Below are 6,677 nucleotides of genomic sequence, written 5' to 3'. Positions count from 1 at the left end.
TTTCTCTAGCTTCTCCATTGGGGGCCCTGTGATCCATCCAATAGCTGACTGTGAGCATCCACTTCTGTGTTTGCTAGGCCCCTGCATAGCCTGGTAAGAGATAGCTATATGAGGGTCCTTTCAGCAACATCTTGCTAGTGTGTGCAATGATGTCAGCATTTGGGGGCTGATTATGGGATGGATCCCCAGGTAAGGCAGTCTCTAGATGGTCCATTCTTTCTTCTCAGCTCCAAACTTTGTCTTTGTAACTCCTTCCATGGGTGTTTTGTTCCTTTTTTTTTTTTTTTTTTTTTTTTTGCCAGTCAGTCTTTCACTTTATTGTCATTGTTATCTCAGGCCTTGACTGCATACTTACACAGAGGATACAGCCACTCCTTCCGATGCTGCTTCTTGGTCTTCAGCTTCTCCTCATGCTTGGTGAGCCACTGGCACATGGCTCTAGTCTTCTTGGGTTGCAGGTCTAAGGGCTTGTATTTCTTGCCCTTGTAGAATTTCCTGAGGTTTTCTTTTTGAGTCTGGTTAATAACAGTGAGGACTCGGGCGATAGATTTGCAAACAACTCATATCTTGGAGAGCTTGGACGCAGCACCACCAGTTACTTTGGCGACCCGAAGCTGGGACAATTCCACCTTCAGATCTTCCAGTTGTTTCAACAGCTCCTCCTTTTTGCCGCGCAGGTCCCGAGCCTTGAGAAGGAGCAAAGTATCCATACTTTCATCTTCGTTCTTCTTGAATTTCATGTGTTTTGCCAATTTGTTTCTTGTATCTTGGGTATTCTAAGTTTCTGGGCTATTATCCACTTATCAGTGAGTACATATCATGTGAGTTATTTTGTGAGTGGGTTACCTCACTCAGGATAATGCCCTCTAAGTCCATCCATTTGCCTAGGAATTTCATAAATTCATTCTTTTTAATAGCTGAGTAGTACTCCATTGTGTAAATGTACCGCATTTTCTGTACCCATTCCTCTGTTGAGGGGCATCTGGGTTCTTTCCAGCTTTTGGCTATTACAAATAAGGCTGCTATGAACATGGTTGAGCATGTGTCCTTCTTAGCGGTTGGAACATCTTCTGGATATATGCCCAGGAGATGTATTGCAGGATCCTCCGGAAGTATTATGTCCAATTGTCTGAGGAACTGGCAGACTGATTTCCAGATTGGTTGTACAAGCTTGCAATTCCACCAACAATGGAGGAGTGTTCCTCATTCTCCAAATCCTCGCCAGCATCTGCTGTTACCTGAATTTGTTATCTTCATCATTCTGGCTGGGATGAGGTAGAATCTCAGGGTTGTTTTGATTTGCATTTCCCTGATGATTAAGGATGTTGAACATTTTTCAAGGTGTTTCTCAGCCATTCGGTATTCCTCAGGTGAGAATTCTTTGTTTAGCTCTGAGCCCCATTTTTTTAATGGGGTTATTTCATTTTCTGGAGTCTACCTTCTTTAGTTCTTTATATATATTGGATATAAGTCCCCTATGTGATTTAGGATAGGTAAAGATCCTTTCCCAATCTGTTGGTGGCCTTTGTGTCTTTCTCTACACAAAGGATAAACGAGAAAAGAGGCCGCAAAAGAAATTAGGGAAACAATACCTTTATCAATAGTCACAAATAATATAAAATATCTTGGCATGACTCTAACTAAGGAAGTGAAAGATCTGTATGATAAGAACTTCAAGTCCCTAAAGAAAGAAATTAAAGAAGATCTCAGAAGTTGGAAAAATCTCCCATGCTCATGGATTGGCAGGGTCAATATAGTAAAAATGTCTATCTTGCCAAAAGCAATCTATAGATTCAATGCAATCCCCATCAAAATTCCAACCCAATTCTTCAATGAATTAGAAAGGGCAATCTGCAAATTCATCTGGAATAACCAAAAACCTAGGATAGCAAAGACTCTCCTCAAGGATAAAAGCACCTCTGGAGGAATCACCATGCCTGACCTAAAGCTGTACTACAGAGCAATAGTGATAAAAACTGCATGGTACTGGTATAGAGACAGACAAATAGACCAATGGAATAGAATTGAAGACCCAGAAATGAACCCACACACCTATGGTCACTTGATCTTTGACAAGGGAGCTAAAACCATCCAGTGGAAATAAGACAGCATTTTCAACAAATGGTGCTGGCACAATTGGCAGTTATCATGTAGAAGACTGTGAATTGATCCATTCCTATCTCCTTGTACTAAGGTCAAATCTAAGTGGATCAAGGAACTCCACATAAAACCAGAGACAGTGAAACTTATAGAGGAGAAAGTGGGGAAAAGCCTTGAAGATATGGGCACAGGGGAAGAAAATCCTGAATAAAACAGCAATGGCTTGTGCTGGAAGATCGAGAATGGACAAATGGGAACTTATAAAATTATTTTGCTTTTCTAGGGTGTAGTTTCTCTCCTTTTGTTGGAGTTTTCCATTTACTATCCTTTGAAGGGCTGAATTTATTGAAAGATATTATTTTTATATGGTTTTGTCATGGAATACCTTTGTTTCTCCATCTATGGTAATTGAGAGTTTTGCTGGGTATAGTAACTTGTGTTGGCTTTTGTGTTCTCTTAGTGTTGTATGGCATCTGCTCATGATATGGCTGTTATAATTCCTGATGAGAAGTCTGATGTAATTCTGATAGGTCTGCTTTTATATGTTATGTGACCTTTCACCCTTACTGCTTTTAATATTCTCTCTTTGTATTGTACATTTGGTATTTTGATTAGTATATGACAGGAGGAATATCTTTCCTGGTCTGATGTATTTGGAGTTCTGTAGGTTTCCTGTGGGTTCATGGGCATCACTTTGTTCAGGTTAGGGAAGTTTTCTTCTGTAATTTTTTTTGATGGTATTTACTGACACTTTAAGCTGGAAATCTTCACTCTCTTCTATACCTATTATCCTTAGGTTTGGTCTTCTCATTGTTTCCTGGATTTCCTAGATGTTTTTGGTTAGGAGCTCTTTGCATTCTTCACTTTCTTTGACTGTTGTATGAATGTTTTCTATGGTATCTTCTGCACCTGAGAGCCTCCCTTCTATCTCCTGTATTCTGCTGTTGATGTTTGAATCTATGACTCCTGATGTCTTTCGTAGGCTTTCTATCTCCTGAGTTGTTTCCATTTGTGATTTCTTTATTGTTTCTACTTTCATTATTAGATCCTGGATCATTTTTTTCAATTCCTTCTCCTGTTTGCTTGTGTTTTCTGTAATTCTTTAAGGGATTTTTGTGTTTCCTCTATAATGCTTCTACCTGTTTACCTGTGTTCTCCTGTATTTCTTTAAGGAATTTTATGTATTTCTCGAAGTCCTCTATCAGCATCATGAGATGTCATTTTTCAATCCAAATCTTCCTTTTCCATTGTGTTGGGGTATCCAGGACTTCTTGTTGTTGGAGAACTGGTTTCTGATGATGCCATATAGTCTTAGTTTCTGTTGGAAAGGTTCTTGTGCTTTTCTTTTGTCATTTTTTTTTATCTGTGGTGTTAGTAGGTCTTGTTGTCTCTGGCAGGAACTTGTCCCTCCTATGGGCCTGTAAGCCTGTGTCAGCACTCCTGGGAGACCAGAATGCCCCTGGCAGAACCCATGCACAGAGGGCTGTGGGACAGCCCTATCTCCTGGGTGCTGATGGCAACCAGAAGGACCAGCTGCTCTGAAATTCTTGTGCCCTGTGCACTCCTGGCTGGACCCACCTGAATCATAATGTAAAAAGTATATGACATTATAATAAGAAAATTGAGATTTAAGTTTATGAAAAGACCATTATTGTCATTTGGAATTCATAAAAAATAACACTAAGTTTTTTATTATTATTTTCTTTTTAAAAAAATATTAGCTATTTTCTTTATTTACATTTAAAATGTTATCCCTTTTCCTAGTTTCCTTTTAAAAAAAATCACCAATCCCCTCTCCCTACCCTTAATTCCCCAATAAAAAACACTGTTTATTAGATAATAAAATTGGTTAATAGTCCTAAGTCCTACAAGTCATGATTAGATGAAATCAGCAACTCATCTCATCCATTTCTAAGAGCAAAAAGCATGATTCAGGGGCAGGTCAACAATTTTAGCACTTCTTGATTGGAGACTAGGACAGATGAAATAATTTGCACTTTTAAAAACATGTTTTCAAATGATGCCTCTTAGTAGCACAGGTAGAGAGCTGGTAGCCTTGACCAATCTCCATCAGTAAACACAGCAAGTTGCTATAGTGATTTCAACACTTAATTCTTTAGAAAAATAGGTTACCACTGGAGTGAGTGAGGTAATCATGTGACTGCACCCTTTTGTTCACAGTGTAAGAAGCTAGAAGTGTCATTGCTCAGTATGATGGCATATTAACAAATGGTATGAACTTTTTCACATTGGCCCATCAATTTTGCTAAGAATGATGTTATTTTCATTAATGTTACCTAATTTTTTTCTTCCTGCTTTCAAATATCTTACACAGACACAGACTGACAGAAAACCATTAGAAGACCTTGAATATTCCTTATAGAAACCTAATCCAGCCAATCATACCAGAGCTCAGTTGCTACTTATTTGGTGATATTCTATGTAGACTTTTATGTCAGTGAGTTTTTATTCAACACTAGTCATTATCACTTATTTTAATGTAATTTTAGACAGCATAGCATTAAAAAAAACTTTTTTTTATAGAGGAATTATACCCTTTTAAAGGATAGTTAAGGGTCTGCAAAGACATGCACAAAGTGATTGTCTTGTGAGCATGAAGAATAGGCTTCAGATTCCCAGAACTCATAAAAGCCAGGAAGGCATGCTAACTGACTGTCTTTGAAGCACTATGAAGGCCGAGTCAAAAAAATGGTCCTGAAATAGGCAGAATTGGCAAGTTTTCTTACTGAGATACTTGATCTCAATAAATAAAATGAAGATAAACCAAGGAAGACAGCAACATCAACTTAAATCCTCAAATACATTCTCAGAAATATGATTACTGGTCCTTATGAGAGCTCTACTTATACCAAAGGGACAACCTTTTTATTTTCTATAATGGCTAAAATCATATTTGCACCAGTGTATCCTAGGCTCTCTGTCTCAGGTACTCACTAATACTGTCTCTTGTCTGGTAATATCCATCTCAGCTTTGCCTCACTTTAGTTTTGATTCCCATGTCTTGATGTCTCTCAGTGCCAAATATTATTTTTTATCATCTATTTTAAGCCATTATGATGTCTTTCTCTTAGAAATATCTTTTTATGTACATTGGCCATTTATATTTTCTTGCTATTGGATTAAGTTTCTTGTGCGTTTTGTTATCTCCTTCTCAGATACATGATATTTTAATATTTTGTTTCATGATATAAGATATCTCTTCACTTTGTTGGTGGTTTCCTTTGCTATGAAGGAAGTTTATAATTTTGTCTAATTTGTATAGCTCTTTCCATCATGACTAACCAATTTGTAAAACTTGCTACTCTTTGTAGATCTAGAGCTGAAAACTGTTAGCATCATGTTATATCAGTTTGTACATTAGTGATAAAGAGTTCCTGTTTCCCTCCAGGGCAAACACTAATGTCATGAGTTCACACTTCAGTACCCACAGGAACATTATTATAGATAGAAGGAAAAAACTAAGCTTTGATTTAGCTACGGTAATTGAAAGCTCTTGAGAAAAGTCTAGGTTTTATCTTCAAATATATTTTGATAGAAGGACTTGCAACCAGCAGGAGTCTACTGCATCCAGACAAAAGACAGGGTGAGGGAGAGAGACAGACAGACAGACAGTGAGAGAGAGAGAGAGAGAGAGAGAGAGAGAGAACTGAAATACATATATTTAAAATCATATGTATGAATTTCTTAACCAAATTCTAAAAACATAGGGCTAAAAGAAAATGGAAAGAAATCTTTAAACTCCAGTCAAAATTGGTAAATCAAATAAAAATGAAGTAAGATAAGCTAAAGCTCTCCCTCTTTAGCAGAACATAATCTGTAAGAACCTGAGCTGTACAATGAATAAAGCTTGTAATTATGGCAAAAGAAAAACACATTCACTTTTTATTACAAAATCCATATTAAATGAAGGTGATTCTGTGACTACTTCCTAGTAGTACAATTGTTATTAATACAGATGTAATGAAAGCACTACTTTATTGAACAATCATCACTAGTGTTTATTGTATTCTTTCAGTAAAACCTGTCCTATTTCATGTGCATCGTTCTATGTAACACCCTTAACAACATCTCAAATTGATAATACTCCAGTTGGAAAATAACGAAAGTGCAGCATTAGATATCTTACATTCTACACAAAAGAAGGGTCTTGAGCATAGAATACTCTTTTTTTACAATGATATTTTATGGTTCTCTTGTTTTTAATATCTGAATACACACACACACACACACACACGATTTGGTATCTCTGTTTCTGTCACACATGATTTGGTAGCTCAGTTTTCTGTCACATCAGTCATACATGCCTTAGAATCCTCATCATTTCAAAGTTATGAATGCCCACAACTTCTGTCTTAGGAAGGAAATAGCTTGATTATGAAGGTATTCCAACTCAAGCAGTAAAGCTCTAAGCATAGTTTATAGTATTTCAACTTCTCTTTTACTGCTTTTTAGCCTCCTTTTCTTTGTTGTTTGATTTGTTTCTAATCAGGTAAAGAAAAATAAAAACCATTTAGAAGGAAAAACTCAGCTAAAGTCATGAAGGCAAACTGTTGAAA

The 6,677-nt window shown here is 37.0% G+C and overlaps 1 pseudogene; it reads right to left on the bottom strand.

Moving 5' to 3' along the window:
* Nucleotides 1-332: 332 nt before the first annotated feature.
* On the bottom strand, nt 333-710 carry Gm12460 (annotated as a pseudogene).
* Between the last annotated feature and the right edge of the window lie 5,967 nt (nt 711-6,677).

Source organism: Mus musculus, chromosome 4, assembly GCF_000001635.26.
Source record: "Mus musculus strain C57BL/6J chromosome 4, GRCm38.p6 C57BL/6J".
NCBI lineage: Eukaryota > Metazoa > Chordata > Mammalia > Rodentia > Muridae > Mus > Mus musculus.
Note: the sequence above shows the minus strand (reverse complement) of the source record. Positions and strands in the feature narration are given on the sequence as shown.